The 18185-nt window shown below is 37.8% G+C and overlaps 1 protein-coding gene across 15 annotated transcripts in view; it reads right to left on the reverse strand.

Moving 5' to 3' along the window:
* DST (dystonin) overlaps positions 1-18185 on the reverse strand; it is a 306949-nt gene that overhangs the window by 221305 nt on the left and 67459 nt on the right. The window lies entirely within an intron of this gene.

Genomic DNA, 18185 nt, shown 5'->3' on the forward strand with positions numbered 1-18185 from the left:
CATGCTCTATTTTTATTAACTCTGAACTATATGCACCAAAAGCTGAGGATGAACTAGAAATTATGTGGTTTTCCTGGAATTTCAGTCAAATAAGTCAACTAAGTCAAATAATTTCAGTCAAATAAGTCAACTAAGACCTGACTGTGAATTTAACAGCTCAACTTTACTAAGTAAAACCCCTATCGGCTCCTATGTCATTAGAGTTCTGCCTTCATGAAATAAAAAACAATCAATGTTTAGAATCTCTGATATATTTTTCAAACAGAATATTTTTATTTCTCTTTCACAAAACAGTATTGCAAATTTTACTTGCCAAATCATTTCTGTGGGTATGCATTCAGCTGTAAAAATGCAAATGTTTTCAGAAAAAAAATCTTCTTTTAAAAAGTGAGCAATGTAATCTGTAGACTGAATGTGAACTAAATTTGGCAACAGACATAAATGCATCAAAGTTTGGCAAGTGCTCAATTTTATAGAAGTTGGGAAGAAAACACATATTAAAAATGACAAAGACTGAAAAAAAACTGGGAAACTTCAGCATTTTTTTGCATTACATTCAGCTGTTGCCCATCACATGGGCTTCCTAATGAAGTTGTCTTGACAGCAACAGCTGCAAACAGAATGCAAAGATGTTATCCTTTCATCTGTGTTTTACTTGATACATGTTTGTTCACCCAGCTCCAGTGAGCAGCTTCCCAGTCTTGCAAGTGAGGTAATGAAACAAAACCGGAGATTAATTGATGGAGAGAAGACTTAAAATATAGAAGTTAAAATGTTGTGATCTGGGACAACACTTATTTTCGAAACTCTGCAATTCATTATAACTAAGTACCAGGATAATCTGTTTGATTAATATGTCTACCTATTAAAATCTGAAATTAATTGCTTTGGTATGTTAGCAGTATACTTCCAATGAAATTAAAAGACTTGGGAAATAAAGTCTTTAGTCACCTACAAACTGTTCTATTTGAGGCTTTGCAAAATACAAAGCAAAATACAGCGCTCTGTCTGAAAGATATCTTGCTGTAAAAGAAATTTTGACTCATGCCCACAACAATCTGTTAATTGATTAGATGGGCTTATCAAGTTCTCAAATATAGAGTCAACAATAAAATCATACCATTAGCTGCACCGTTCCCTCCAGCTACACACACAGCAGTTCATGTTTTCTTTCTCACACAAAAGGTCCAATTCCATAAGCAAACAAGTAAGCACAGTTTTCCTGAGTCTATGTAAGGTCCAGATCTAGCAGAACTCCATGAAGCAACCAGGAGAAGACTTCATTGGAGTCTGGGGATCTCAAACTACCCAGACATCTTAGGTACAACTTGCCTCCTGGCCTCATGGAAGACCTCGGGCTCCTGTTGACAGACTCTGGACATTCTTTAACAAGCTACTTTGGGTAACCGCAGTAAACCAGTTGTACCTGAGACCATGAATTCACACCCCAGGTCACAGACAGATTTTTCAGCTTATGAACAGCTGCTGTGGTTAAACTCTTACCGATTTCCAAAGTAGCTGCTTTGTAAATATATCAGATCACGCATGACAGCATGAATGTCAGATGCGTTTGACTAACATCAATATTCATAATCCAGACTGACATAACTGATATCAAAAGATATTTGCTGAAACAAATAGACAGAAGGCACAACAAATAATATTGTTCTATAGTTTGCTAAAAAACACAACAAGACTTTTTGATATTTTTGGAGGTCAGAGTTTAATCCTAATTACAGATGAAGGAGCAACCACAGAACTTCCATTGACTCTGACAGAGCTATGACCACCTTCAAAATCAAGACCATATGCAGACAAAACCACATAAAAAAAAAATCAAAACTGTAAGAATGATTGGTTCACCATTTAAGCTTATCATATTCTGTAATGCACCACACCTCAACCCTACAAATGCAGGTGAACACAAAACCACAATAGGCAGTAAATAAATGCTTTGTTCTGAAAACATTCAAAAATTTGCTAATTGCACACCCATCTGGCTCAATAAGAAACTGCACTCAAAGTCTCACTTGGACCATTTTCTGCCACTACTTTTCATCTATGCTTGAAGCAGGATGAACAATTCAACTGTCCTACACCTAAAACACTGCATTAAATCTCTGCAGGCTTGCCTGGCTTTACCATCCTATGTACAAGGTGGTATGTAAAACTTAAACTACTGGAACAAGAGTTATACTTCTGGTATGATTTGCAGCAACATAAATTAGGGATTTCCACAAAAGTATGGAAGAAAAATTGCTATATGTGTGCACATACATCAAAATCAAGAAGAATCCCAAAGGATGATTCATAGGATCCCAGGCAGCCAGCCCTTTGTAGCATTAGCCTAGTTAAGTAGCTACCTCACATCAGAAGAGAGGTGCGAAATAAGCTCAAAAAGCAATTCTCTAGTGTCTTCCAGTCCCAGCAACGAGTGTTCCAAAAGGTTTAGAACCACAGAATAAACAAGGTTCCCAGCCCCTGAAAGTTGATAGCTGAAGAATTAAACAAGAAATCAACAAGACATACAAGCAGACCACAGGAGGTACACAAGGGTATAATATTTCACTTAGGAAGGAAAAAACCCAAATCAATATAGCCTTCAACTTCCTTATTTAGGCTTTTAAAAAACATCATTAACCAACTCAGATTAACTAAAGTCACATAACAAAACATTCTTCTCCTCTGCAGCACTACAGAGCTCCATGTCTACTTCTTTTGTGCCCAGAAAATCACTCCTGGGCAAGTACTGCACTAGCACAATACCCTGTGAACAAAACTCCCAAAGCTCAGTGACCTTCTAATGTATTTCCTTTTGTGCAGACCTCTCCCTGAAGCCCTATAGCAGGACAGAAGTTTAACTGTTGCAAAGAAAGCAACAAAGCAAAACTGCACAGATAGCAACGAGCAGTACTGAAAAACTATTATGAGAATTAAAGATTTTCAATTTGATTCAATTTTCAGTATTATTTTACTTCTTCCCTTTATATGAAAGAGAACACCCATGTGCAAACATCAGCTCCAGCTATCAAGACACATAAAACATTCACATAGTCCAACAAAATATTCAGCAGACGTAACCTTGTCCTGCAAAGTGTATTGCAGCACCCCTTGACTTGTGGCTGGATCACCCCATTTTAGATTTTAAAAGTCTATTAAAAAAAAGCAAACCAAAGTTTGGGAGGTTGGTTGTTGGGTTTTTGAGTAATCAAGGAAGTTCTGATATAAATTAAAAAGAAATTATACACTGCTAGATGACAGCTTATATATTTTAAAATGTTGATACAAATTTTAGAAGAAATCCCACACTGGAAAGATATGCCTAACCAAACAGCAGAGGCTTATGAGACTAAAGCCTATTTCATCAATCCAGTGCGAACCCAGGTCACAGCAATAAGCATCACTGCACTAAGAAAACTGCAGTCATTTTCCCCAAGCCCCTGGAAGCCAGCAGAGATCTATGCTGACTTTGTGTACTACTGTCCTTTGATGAAGTCCTCCTGCTTTGCTTTTTATATTCTCCCTTGGAGAAAAAGCAGTGGGATACATTCGAAGAAATCCATGGAAAGGTCCTGAGAGAAGAAAAGAAGACCCAGAATAGCATTCCCTTTGCAAACAGTTCAGCTGGTCTTTCAGGTCCTGTGCTTCCATGACTGTACTAACTTCAGACTGCCTCAGAGCATGAAGAACTGGAGGGAGAGCAGCAATGTTTCCATGTGACAAACACCACTCTGAACAGCTATTTCCTCAGTACCACCTTAGACTCTGATACTTTAATGTAACACACGAAGTACATGAATATACTCACTAACAGAATCAAGAGAGCTTGAAAAGAGGGAATATGAGCAGAGACCTGTGCTGCTAGGTTTGGCTAAATCGGTAGGTCTTTCTCCCCCACTGATCCTCACACATTGTGATACATTGATATTCAAGGAGATTAATTTGGTTTTCATGTGGTATCAAAATAACAGGAACATGAATCAGAATCACTGTGCATTAAAACAAAAATACATCTCACCAGCTGATGTTTACGCCACAGACATATATGATATTGCTCCTCATTCATCTCCACCAGCACACTCACCCATTGTTCTCCCTTCAGTTCCATGAACAATTAAAGATTCTCCTCCACCACAAAGAAATGTAAAAATAACTACTAGGGTGTTTTCTGTGTTGTAGGAGGACAAAGAAAACACACACGCTCTGAAATCACAGACTTGTAGAAATTTAATGCCAACTCCCATAAAAAAAATAGTAAAATATTAAAATAAAAAAGTATCCCAGCCAATTTCATTATAAGACTTGGCCTAAAGAAAACAGTCGACTCTTAAAACAAGTCTACAATAATTTGGAAGTTTCACTGACTGCTTTTCTTGATTATCACACAAACCCAAAGTAAACACTTTCACTGAGTTGAACTGTTGTGAGTATATTTTGTGTCTCACAAAATATCTACAGTCCTAATCCACTTCATATAGACTTACCTGTTCTTAATGAAACAAACAACCCACCTATGCTAGTAAAAGAGGTAAACCACAATTTCATAATGTGGCTATGCTGGTGCAATTAAGTTAAGTGTAAGAGCTGTGAACTCAGGACAGAAAAAGAAATAATAGTACTAATTTAGTCACACATAAATTACCCTGCAATAATTATCACTCTTTCTGAAAATTAATTTCCACATACAAACAGCTAATTAAAATGGCATATTTTATTAAATTAGTCCTTTCCTTCCCACATTCATGGCCACATGTACTGATTAAGAAAATACAGTAAGTACCATTTGAATCATCCATTATGATGACGCAAAATTTATCAAGTCCTGCAATAATACTAAAACTTATTGAACAAGGGCTCAGCGGAGCTTTGGGATGATACTAGGGCAGGTCTTCATTAAACTGACTAGAACCACCTAAATGCCCCTTCCCATCTAACTGCACCACCACAGCCAGCCTGTTAGGAATTCTACTCAGAGGTGCAGGCACCAAGGCAGCTATGAAGGAGCTGGGACACCTTTGCTCTTCTGATCCCCTGGAGTTTGGGACACCTAAACTCACAAGGTCCATGGACCTCTGACGACTTTATATGATTACTAGCTCTCTGCTGTCCCACAGATAAGACAAGTGTCACCACAGATTGAGATTTTAAGGTTTCAAGGAGGTGAAAAGGTCACTTCTGAGAACTCACTGCCATGCATAAAAAACAGCTGATAAGGACCACCACAAGAACTACAGAGAAAGGGAGTTTTGAAAATGGTACTCTCTGAAGAACAGGAAAATTTAAGGAATGAGAAATGATACGGCAGAGAGAGCTGTGAGTGGCACTGGAGATAAAGACAAGAAGCTGATATGTTAAATAGTGGAAGAAGAGGATTCCAGGACAGTAATATACAAAAGATAATGATTTCAGTGAACACACATGTTGAAATGACTTGTTCAGCTTGGCATCTGGAATAGCAAAAAGATGGATCCTGTGGCAGTCAGTACAGGACTCAGACCTCTCTGGAGATCAGCTTACGCTGCATGCACAGAAAGAAAGGCAGGGTTCCAGAAACACTCCTTAGTCTGACACTACAGAATAAAAGCTCAAGAGTCACATGTTTCAGCCTTAGCGACTGTAAGTGGTCTCAACTGTGATCAAAATAAAAGAAAAAAACAAGGTGGTTGAACTTGGTTCAACACAAGGTGGGGAAGTTTGTGGATCAATATAACAGGAAGTTTTATTTTGGCTGTATTTCACCCAAGGGGATGGTAAGGCAAACAGGAAATACAAAAGATGGGGCAAACCATAACTGAATCATCTTCACTATAGCAAGAGATAAAGTCACAAGGATGCATAAAACCACCCAGAAATACTAAACAGGAGGTAAGACCACCAAGGGGTCAACACAGTCTCAAAGGAGTAAGGAAAATAAAGACAAGGAGGACTCCGTTCAAAGAAAAGTCACTGGAACAACCAAAGAGAGAGCAAAAAAAAAAAAGCAAGGGAGGAAGGGGAGCACAGTTAGTTGTTTCAATGTAGTCATGGAGGTCAAAGAAGGTGAAGAAGAATTTAAAACAGCAAAGTGAATACACAGCTCTAAATGTGTCAAAACAGTCTCTGGAAATAAACAAAACAGTAATATGTAAAATCACAGCTGAATGATAGATTTTACACATTATTTAATATTTGCAGTATTTAATATTAGGTCTTTCTCATAAGTCCAGAAATAAAACCAGTGGCATTCCCCAGAAACTGAGTAAAAATGTAGTCGCTGTTACAAAGTCTGTTGAAACAAACAAACCAACCAAGCCTGCATATGCATCTCAGCCCCACTATTCAGTGAAAAAACTCTTCATTTCAGAGAGTTCACAATTCTCTTTTCTCCAAGTTGTTCTTTGCAAAGCAGAAGTTACTAAAATAGCCACATTGCTGATGTATCTGAAAGAGAAAGGTGGGAAGGTTTGTAACCTGAGATAACCTACTTAACAGAAGAACTATACCTTAAAAAAGATATAAAGTACATTTAAATTGATGCAGAGCCTTACTGTTTTTATGAAAGATTCAGAGAGTTTTGAACCCAAGAGCATAAATCAAAAATTATTAGCAAAAATTACTAGCAAAATGTACACTTGTCTACTTAGAGGTATCATTTTACATGTGGCCATAATCCTATTGTCAATTTAAACTCTCTCCCTTTGTATGTGACCATATGAGTCTGTAAAAAGCAAGTGCCAGGCTGATATTCTGCACTCTGAAATTTACTAAGTGAATTCTGAATCTTGCTTGGAGCATTGCACCTTATGTCAGTAAATGACATAATATATCTAAAGCCTTCTTCAAAATTACACTAATATCACTGGCTATAGATCATCCCCAACTCTGTAGGCACAGTACAAAATACATAGATTTTTTTTCCTCCTAAGACTACTCCTTAATACCTCTGCTCGGACAATCTTAAAAACTAAAACAATAGGAACACAATCCATCTGATCTAACCACAGAAGTCTACAGTACGAAGGCATCCAACTAAAGGAGTCAACAGGTTTTCTTCTCAAGCAATGAAGAAAAACAATCTCTTTCAGGACTATCTTTGCTCTGCTAATGACAAAAACAGACCTACACAGCTAACACATTAAAATATCTCCATCTGTTCCGAAGAACCCAACTGAAAACCCAAAGGATACTCCAACTATTGAACTGGAAGTGAGCCGAAAAGAAAAACCAAAACATTTAAATCACTTAAATTTACAAATGTTTCACTTTGCAATTTGTACAATTAACATTTTTAATCCATTCAACATGCTTTATTACTGCTAGTCTTAAATTATTAAGCCACTTGAACATTTTCAGTAAAAGGCAAAGTCAAAAATCAATACAATTCTGTTTCTAGACACAATGTGTACAGATATTACTTTTTTTTAACAGCAAGGAAGCTTCAATTATTTGAAAGGCTTGTGCCCACAAGTTGGGTGCTAACAGAGTTTGAAGGGGTTTTCAGCACCCTACAGATCTGGAGAACAAGAAGTACACAAATGATTTGTACATCTTGTCATACCTTTACATCATACTATGACAAATTCCACTATAAACTGTACTGATACACCAGCTACCCCAATTCTGCTTCCAAAATCATTGTACCAGAGAACCCCAAAAGATCCATCTTCCAGATTTAGCTGCCGAGCCAGAAGCAGAAAGGTACGTGGATTTCATATGAATTACAATACCAAATGAGTGTGCTTGTATAACACCTCTCTTCAGGAAGTGACTGTACTCTTTTATAAGTTCCACCTCCCTTTGCTCTAAAATAATTAATTTTGAGTCCTTCATCCCCAAGGGCTTCAAAATAATCTGTAGCCAAATTTTCAGTTTCAGTCTTACTCACATGTTTTAAAAACCATAACATATAGTCCCAACTGAGCAAAACAAATAATTCACTAAAAACCCAAGAGCCAGTTTCTGTTCTCACAGAACTAAAATAAAGCATATGCTGACTTTTGTGGTAGCTGATTTTCTTCAGTCCTGTAATCTGAATTTTTGTTATATTTCATTTAATCTGATGGAGAAGGATGGAAAACGGTACAGAAGAACACCAAGAATCACCATTTTCTCTTGGAACTCTTAAGTCTATAATAATGTACTTCAAGCTCAAAAACAAAAATTATAGGTAGACAAAAGTCATGAAAAACACAACTAGAACACAAATATTTCAGAAAATTCTGAGTCCTGGAAAGAACTCTAAATCAGACTATAGACTGATCTACCACCTAGTCACTGTGAGGACTGCATTCTATGTTGCCCGGCTCTGTCTAAATCTTTAAAGATCTAAAACTCAGTTGGAGATTTGTGCTATAAGAGGAGATGAAATATAACCTTAAGAAGTCTAATGTACTCCAAGACAGGGAACACACGAGCCAACAGAGACGGGATGACAGCAAGGGGGACAGGCTGAGTGACGTGCCACCTGCTTGTCCCAGGCAGAGGGATTGATTACCACCACTGGAGTTGCCAGACCAAAATTTGCCTCTCTGTCCAAGTTAGGTTATATTTTTAGTATTTGAAAATATTACTGCACTATTAATGGATTTCATCCTAATAGCTTTTTATTATCATTGCAATATAGAATTAGCAGTGCTTTTATACACAGGGATTTTACACCCTAAAAGCAGAAATCATATGCTAAATAAGAACAATCATGAACTTAGCTCATGACCTGAAGACCTTGCACCCTGACAGACAACAGCCAAGCACCAAGTCAAGGAGGGTTCCTGGCATGCAAGGTTGTATGACAGAGCTGATGAAAGGAAACCAGGTGACAGCAATGACCACAAAGGAGGAAAAGGGCTCTCAGAACAGCCCCCAGCAGCAATAATGCAAAAGAAAACTGAACCATGTGTTCACCCACAGAGAAGATCTGCCTTCTCACTTACACTTGTTACTCAAACAGGAAAGAAACACATCCTTACAACAGATGGATGGACAAAGTTGCCAGAACCACGCTCCTGAAACCAAGAGCAAACCTCTGTGAAGGCTAACAGCACGAGGACTGGGTTGAACAGGCCTGTTCTCTCATATATGTCATTGCATATGTAATATAAGGCTTTGATTTGTCCTTAATACTATGGTGACATACAAGAAACACCACAGAGTTGAGTTTGTTAGGCCAAAATAGATGTTTTGCAGCTTGCAGGCAAGGCCATGACCAAACCAGCCAGAGGGAATAAGGAAGGGCATAAAGGAGGTCAGGTTATGGCACCTGGTCACATAGGTCAACCACTGAGCAGGACACTCCCCAGCTGAACTGCTACATTACCCACACTACCTTACTAAAAACAAAGTCACGTGCCACTTAAGAGTGTCTACATTTCTCCCAGTCCTTTAAAAGAAGCTCTTTTTTTCCTCCAAAAGCTAAGAGTCCAAAGCTTGGCTTGTAAACCACAAATAGTTACTGCCTGAGGTAAAAGGATCAAATGAATTACTGTCTGAAATTACTGTAACAAAATAAGATACAGTCTGCCTAGTCACAAGATATGAAGTACTTGATTTTACACTACTATAGTAACAGTGCGATTACAACTTTTGATGGAGAGAAATTTATTTTCAATTGCAAAGGATTTTGTTAATGCCACATTCTACACATCAGGATTGTTTTACAGTTGCTGCAGCAAATTCAACCTCACAAAAATTGTGTTCTTTCATGTAAGGTACAGGTAAAGAGTAACAGACCTGATTAAATGATCCCCTAGAAAATCAGCAATATTTTCTGCCAATAACAATGAAGAAGGTGTGAATTAACTTCACAAAAGTGCTCCATGAACCACATACAGACATGATCCAGCAAAGCCCCAATACAGAGAACTTCTGAAACTGTTCCCATACCAGAATGGGACTATATATTTCTTAGCCATAAATTGCTAATAAGAATATCAATTTCTGTGAGTCATGAAAGAATATCAGATCCAGAATTGTACAGACTAGAAACAAGGAGTAATTGGGGCAGATGCTGCAGCAGTCCATGACTTAGAAAGCAGTAAGCAGAACAAGATCTTTCAAGCAAAAGTCCAGGACATTTGTGCTACAAGAAATATTTTAAACACTGTATTTTATGACTAAAGAAGTAAAGACTACTGAATATTAACAATCAAAAGGTAAAGAAAACACAAAAGGTAAAAAGGTAAAAAAAAAGCTGTGTAACAGCCAGGCTTGGCACCACTGTCTTTGCAGAGGCAAACATTCTATAGACTAATTTCTTAATGAGGTTGTACCCCATCACAATAAAAAGCAAAATTACAATATTTATTAACATTACAAATCTTAAAGGCTGGATCAGAGACCAGTTTCCCAGGCAGATCAGTATTTTCTTGGACCAATTACACAGTGCTGAGAACTGCCACCAAAATCTCTGAGGGATACATGACAGTGCTGCAGATGGAGAAGAAGCTCATTCAGAAAACCATGATTTTGTAAAGCATTATTTAGAATAGTAGCTGTAGCAGAAGTTCTGGCTTCTACAAAAATATGATTATTTATGAAGGAACAAATTCCTTAAGATTAACTCTGACAGTGTTCCTAAGGAGGTTAAAAAAAAAAAGTGAACCCAAGTCTGTCTTTAATTCTTTCCTTCAGGTCTTCAGTGGACTGACTGAACCAAATCAGCAGGACTCTGGATGTGTTTACAAGCATAATTCTGTCCATGACTTTCAAGGATACTTTTTTTTTTTTTTAAATCACACAGCCTACAGCACAGACATTGCTCATTTTCTGAAATTCATAAGCACTGTAGATGTGATGGATCTTGACTCTCCAAATGCCACCCTAGAACAGCTGCACAAAGCCTATTACTAATATGGGGCAAGAATGTCACTCTACATTGAACAGCTCCAGTTACAACACAATAGCAATTGTTAAAATATTCACTTCTAGGCAGCTTGCTGGGTTACAGGTTTCAATAAGTATGGTAAATAAAGTGAAAAACTCAACTGTAGGGAAAAAAAATCAGAATCATTAAGCAAAAATAAATTCATGCTTGCAATGTTAAAAATAACACAGATGAGTCATGGTTACCAATAGCAAATGGAAGCTCATGCCCTGTTCAAAGTGGCTAGCTTAGACATCTTCAGACAGAAACATTATAAATATACAAACACACCCAGTTTCAAAATAAATCCCTTGAAAATAAAACAAAAATATGAAACTTTAATTAGAAATCAAGCCATAATAAATGAAAAGCAGTAACACGTCCATTGGCATATATTTAGGAAACTGCCAGTACAATGGAGGACTAGTGGACGTATTAAATGTTCTCACAGGAAAATCTCTAACTTGCACTGAACACACCTAAGTAAGTAGACAGTTAAAAATAAGCACTTTAGTATGAAAGAGAGTAACAAGAAAGGCATCGAAGCTATTCATGTCACCTCCCTACAGGCAGCATGCCCTCTGCTCAAGCCTGTAGGCATCAGATAAGCAGGTGCCAGGGTACTCTGATGGTTGGTCCCCATTATTTCACTGGGCCCTGTCTTTGCAATACTGCATGAGCTGTATTTCACTTTTTGGTCTTCACACAACCAAGTGAGGCAATAGAAAGTTAGAAGACAAAAGACAGGGAAAAGATAACATATTTTATTGTATTTCCTTGTTAGTACTATGGTAGTGATTGATTGCCTTCCGTCATGCAAAGTACTCAAAAATACAGGAATGGGCACCTATTGTAATTTTTTTTTTTTAATCTTTAGGTCACATTTCTGCAAGAACTGTTTCAAACTAAAGCCCCTCCAGAGAAAAGTGTAAAGGAAGTAAGTGAAAATAATCTTACAGCTCCACCTGCACTTCTTGTACCACCCAGTCCATCAGCAATGATTACAGAAAGTAAAGCAAGATGAAGCAACACTGTCTACTCAAGAGCATATATATATATTTGTAAAAGTATATATTTATTTTATACATTAATAAAAATTAATATAAATTTAACATATGTACATATAATAAAAATAAAACTCCAGGTTGTTATGCAATGGGATCATTGAAGAGAAATGCAATTCCAGAATGAAATAGGAAAGCCCCTTCTCCACAAATCTTTTTTCAAAGAACCTCTCCCTCCAATATTACTTTTAGCATAGGATTTTATCATTTTAGTAACTATGGTGCAAGGCCCATTAACAGAAAAAAAAATTAAACTGGTTTGGGAAATAATCAAGACAGATAGCTGCAGCTCAGCCACACACTCAATCCTCATTCATTCAGAAGATTCCTACAAGGCCCATGCTGCCTCAGAATCAGGTACAAGCCCTCTGAACTAGCTCCTAGCACAAGTCTTGATTTCCATGATGTTACTGGGAGCTTCGTTGTAACTTTTTTAACTTTGCAATTTCCGAAATGCTACTTTTTTTTTTTCAGTGATACTCCCAATTCTCACACCTACAGAATAAATTGGAAGGAGGAAGCACCAGCTTCAGAAGCAGTCAAGAAATGAGATAAATTTAAAAAAATATTTTAAACTAATCTCACCTAAGTTGATGAACACCATCACCTTATGTTATTCCAGTTTAAACTGAACGTACAAACTAGATAACAGTGGATTAAGATCAATGAAAATAAATCATTCTTCTGGAGCCAGCTTCTCCACATGAGGAATCCTGTAACTGGGCATATAGACAAGCCTTTTAAACCCTGCAGTTCAATTTTAATGACTGCTATTAACACTTAGTTTGTTTTAAAGACCCATTCATGTAGTCTGGTCCACATTTGGGCAGATCTAACTGTAAAGATTTGTTGACATTTTTATCTCAGGTTTGCAACTTTCATCCTACCAATTTCTATTCCAAGTCAGAGTGCTGATTTGTAATCATATAGTCTTTTAACTTAAAACTGAGGAAAAAATATTAAACTAGTCCAATACTAGGGTCTTCTCTCTCTACCAGTAGTCTGATGAAGCAAATTATGACAATAAAAAGGCCTTTGCCTGCTATACAGAACAGCCATGAAAGTAGGATGACACATGCTGTCTGCAGTTCCAATGTATTTTTGGACAGAAAAACTGAGCGCAGATCAAGTTTTCCTGGGCTTGGCTTCCAGACAGTATTCTTCAAAGCCCTTTCCCCACCTACTGCTGCAGCTCTTCTCATTCCTCCTCTGCAAGTGTCTGGCTTTCTGTGACTCTCCTTCCTTTCCCCCCCCCCCCATCTCCTCCTTCTAAATGTCCTATTCCTGATCTCCTGCTCCCCTCCACTGTACTGATATTTCCCCCTCCCTGTTTTTTGCCAGTTTGATGCCCCTGTCCCTACACTATTTCATCATCCCCTCATTCTTGTTTTAAATCTCTCCATCCACTGCACTCCTCATCCAAAGAGGACGTGCCCCTTTTCCTCCATGTTACATGACAGTCAGCAGAAAGAACAGATACAAGAGACAACTTTGCAGATATAACGTAATTGAGATGCTCAGCATGGAAACATCACAGCTCCGCCTATAAAACATGGATTAACCACATGTCCTAGAGGTAAGTGTGAGACAGTTGTGCTTTGCTAAAGCCAACAGAGAAGCTCTTGAAAATGATGTCACATTTCATCCTAAATTTTACAGCCATGAAGTTGTAACTGTCTTAGAGCAATCCTTTTAATTATTTTTTAATTAGTTGCAGCACAAAGTTCTTTTATTCCTCATTTTAAAAGCCAATAATCTCCTATTTTCTATAAATTGTTTAGGTGTTTACAGCATGTTAACTTCATCTCTTCATTTTAGTTCACTTCAACAGAACATCATCTGGTTGCACTCATGCTGTTATTAAAGATTATGGCAGCAGTGTTTACTATTAGTAAACAAATTGATTTGTTTATGTTTGTTCTTCACCACAAAAGCTAAACTACTTTAACTCATGATCCCTCAATCTCTCCAAACTCAGCTCTTTTCTTTGCAAAACTGGATAATACCGTTTTCTTTGCCTTTTTCAACAGCTTTTTTTCTGCAAGTGCACTTGTAAACAGAAATAACAGTCCTCTTGCACTTTCCTAACTATGAAAACAGGCTTCATTTAAGGGAAGGCTTCTGCCATTGCTCCCTCTAACTCTCACCGTCTGAGAATTAATTAGCACAGTGCCAATATATGGTGTCTGCAGCACAGCTCATCCAGCAACCTATCAAGTCCCATCTCCAGCTCAAGGCAGAAGAGAGGAAAAGGCAACAGCCCTGCTTGGGCTCCAGGAGTGACAGGGTGAACAAACCACCCAAGACAGAGTGAAAGGTTAAAGTGACCTTGTCTCACTGCAGCTGTAAAGCAGATCACACCCTGAAGAAGAAATTAAAACAAATGGAAACATGTTCTGGTTGAAGTAGTCCAAGAAGGAGAAATTACTTCATCTTGGTGCCAGAAAGGGGTATCAAAAAAGACATGGACCATTTAAATGATCAAATCCATCTTGAGCAAAACCAGGAGGTAATCTAGGTAACTACTGCAGCATGTCTGCTTCTGTCTTTGGCTGTCCAACAATGCTGCAGTTGAATTGGCTGCCAAAGAAAAGAAATCTGGAGACGCTTCTGTTGTTAGTTGTTTGGTTGGTTGGGGTTTTTTTCAGCTTTTTTCCTGTCAGGGCATATCTGGAGCCAGCAACAACCTGGGTGCTGAGGGCATCAGGAGTTCCCCATGGAAGGAGCAGCAGGTCAGGGATCTGGAGACTGGCCCTGTTGTGCAATCCTGGGGCAGGAGCTGCCATGGGGCCTGGGTCATGGGCACATGGGGGAGTCCTAGTGCAGGTAGACCCTCAGGACTGGCAGTGCCCTTGGGGCCTGGAGGTTCATCAGGTCCTGGCTGGATGCACTCCAGTGAGCTGCCGGTGAACAGCTCAACTATGCACAACTACCATTTCATCTAAACAGTTTTAGCATGTCATACAGTCTCTTGTAAGAGACATTTTAAAGTTACAAATAAACATGTAATGGCACTCCACATGCTGTGTATGTGAATTTGTGTATTAATGCAAGCTATTTATCTTCTGCAATGATTGCAGATAAACAGTGTAATAAACAACAGAGCTTTCAGATCTCAAAATACACAGAAACAGTAAGTTAGAGAGTTAGAATTTTACAAAGTATATACTTCTGTTTTCATTTAAGAAAGATACCTTGGTTCAAAAACTGGATATTCATAAGTATGATTTAAATCAATAGTCTGCCAAATCTTTCTAGTTCTCTTTTTATCCCATCAGTCCACATATTCCCAAGCACTTTGTTTCCTTCATGCAGAGGACAGATGTATCCTCCCCTCCCACCTACCGAAGTGGTACTGTAATACAAATATTTAAATGATAACAAATGGGTGTGCCTTGCATCCATGCAATTCCTTTGCCAAAGTTAAATCACCACTGAAACCGAGAGATTTGCATCACTATTCAACAGAAGTAAAAAAAAAACCCAACAAACCAGGCCAAGAATGATGAAAATAAATGGACTATCACATTCCAGGCACAACTGAGTTTTTCCTCATGCTCTCCCATTAAAAAAATTAGGAAGATTCATACGTTTTTAAAACTATTTTCTTCTTTGATAAGGGCAGCTCCTGCATCAGCACAGGCTCTTACCCTCCATGTCACTGCATAAGGAACACACTAAGCAGTCAGCTGTGTTTTTCCTCTTCTGCAGCAGCTCCCAGCAATAATTTCACATGACACATACAACACATTCATCATGTAGACTAAGATGAAGCCATGCTGTTGTTATTACTTTTGAACTGTTCTTCTCTAACTTGTTTGGCACTAAATGGTTTGCCCATCACAAAGAAAAGATCTTTATGGGTCAACACCCTTGATGCATCACTTGAGGAATGGTCTGAAATACAGAGAAGACTTCAATGTGCAAATGCTTGTAAAACATTACAGATTTAAAAGCACAACAGAAATTTCTTCTAGGTGGCAGCTGTCAATTCAACCATCTGAGGCTTAACAATGAATGTTACTGCAGGGCAGTTTTAGAGCTGACTTCAGTCACAGTCTATTGAGCTGGTCTTTAGAGAAAGACATATTAAGGAAAACACAGATTCTGATCCCAAATGAAAAAACAAGGAAGCGTCACAAATCATATTCGTGTGACAAATGCAACAGAAAGGTAAGATATTCATGACTCAATTCGTATTAGAGTTTATCAGTTTTACATTTAACCCCTTAAACTTCAGGGACATGAGAGTTTCCCAAACATGTTGCACCACTGTGAAGTATAAGCATTTATTTAATGACTACACTAAATACCAAACAATTCAAATAATCTCAGTTAATATAAATATGAACAATTAAAACCTTGTATACTTCTATTTTCTTAAAAGTTTATAGTCCAAACAAGAGATCCTACAGTCAAACACTTCTGTTAACCTCTGTGAGATCAAGACAGATATTTTATTTATATAACAGATACTTTATTTATATAAATATAACGGTCTGGGAGCTGACTGTGATTCCAAAGAGGAAAGTACCACCGTCATTGTAACAACAGCTGTGCAGCCACAAAGATCAAACTATCCAGAGGCAAAATCTCACTCCCATGGCCATGGTATGACAAGCATCCTAAAACGCTTTGGCATTTTCCAAAGGACCACCAAACCCAAAGATACAGGCCTGATGACCTAGAGGGAGTACCCAAGAGGAGTAACATGAGAATCCAAATTCACAGCATCTGACTTCTGCAGAAACAAAGGTTTAGCTTTGGCTTTCAGTTATAGCCACTGAAAAACACAGTGACAAGCTGTGATGCTTCAGAACAAGAGTTATATATAAAGTGAAAAATAATAGCATCAATTTTTAGTAGTGGCCTTTTGAAGCAGCTATGAGCGATGACTAAGACAATAAAAAGCAGTGACAAGTATAAACCCACCACAGACTTCAATACTATATTTAAATCATATTTTTATGTCAGTGTAATACTACAGATGAAAATTAAAATCTTTTGAGTTGACAGCTGTGGAGCAAGAGGAGTTGTATTTCCCCAGTAGTGAAAGAGATTGAAGTTAGAAACTTGAGTTTCAAGTCCTTCAGCTCCCACTTCTGTTGTAGAATACAGGAGACAAACAGCAAGGAGGCAACCAAAATGCTTCCTGACAGAATTCTCCCTGTACAGGTGGCATCCACAGGGGCTTTGCATGTCCAAAACAGAGACCTAGCAGAGAGAAATCTTCCCTCATGAGTATTTTTCAGGAGTTCCTCTCTTTCTGTTACATTTTTGTGAATTATTTTTCACACCGTGTGATTCCAAAGGTGTGTTTCTTCCATAACAGCAGACCATTATCTTTGTGTACCATTTGTATTTGTCTGAATAATCAGCTATACAGTCTTCATAGACATTTATCACAGTAAAGCAGCAGCAGTGAAAATGAGAACATCTACATTACAACTGCTCTTTTGGGGAACAAATGCTCTCCTCCATTACAGGAAAAGAGGATTCAGAAGTATGTAGGGAACCACCATGATCCCTTGATACTGAATTGGTTAGTTTTATTGTACATCCATGCTTAAACACAAATTATTATAATAAAGGCGGGGAAGAGAAGGCTTAGGAATGCACTCCTTAATTGTTGCTTAACTGTTACCAAAATAATATGTGAAAAAAATAGGTAAAATGGAGGTATCCCAGCTCAACAGAAAGGGGCACAGCAGACATCAGCAAGAGGATTTAAGCTACAGAGCTGCCCATCCTCTTAAGTGAAGCATGCGAACTTTCTATAACAACTGAAACAACATAAATAAGCAACATAGTTACATAGTCACCTACTTCCGATCAATTCCTAGTTCACCTAAGTTTACCTTTTTTCATTAGCAGAAAAGGAGCAGGTAACATCTGAGGTGACTAATATCGACTGATGTCACGTTATCAGAATTTGTACCTGTACATTTTTGCAGATAAACAGTTAATTGATATATAGAGTTAACAATGTAGAGAAGCCACGTTTGGAATCTGCTACAGCAACCAAGAAGAAAGCAGGATTTGAAAACAATCTTGGAAGATTTAATCTTCAGTATTTTTAAGCCTGTCATTTGAGTACCTAAAATTTGGGTGCCAAAGCAAGCAAGATTGATTCAGCAGTCTGATGAAAAAAAAAAAAAAAAAAAAAAAAAAAAAAAAAAAGACCCAAATAGCAACACTTCAATGTATATTTGTGTATCAATATAATATTTAAATCTTAGGAAAAAAGTCTTAAAATTCTCCTGTGAAAAAATGGCAACTCATTT

Source organism: Pipra filicauda, unplaced genomic scaffold (assembly GCF_003945595.2).
Source record: "Pipra filicauda isolate LSUMZ 115617 unplaced genomic scaffold, ASM394559v2 scaffold195_size2193078_pilon, whole genome shotgun sequence".
In the NCBI taxonomy this organism is placed as follows: Eukaryota; Metazoa; Chordata; class Aves; order Passeriformes; family Pipridae; genus Pipra; species Pipra filicauda.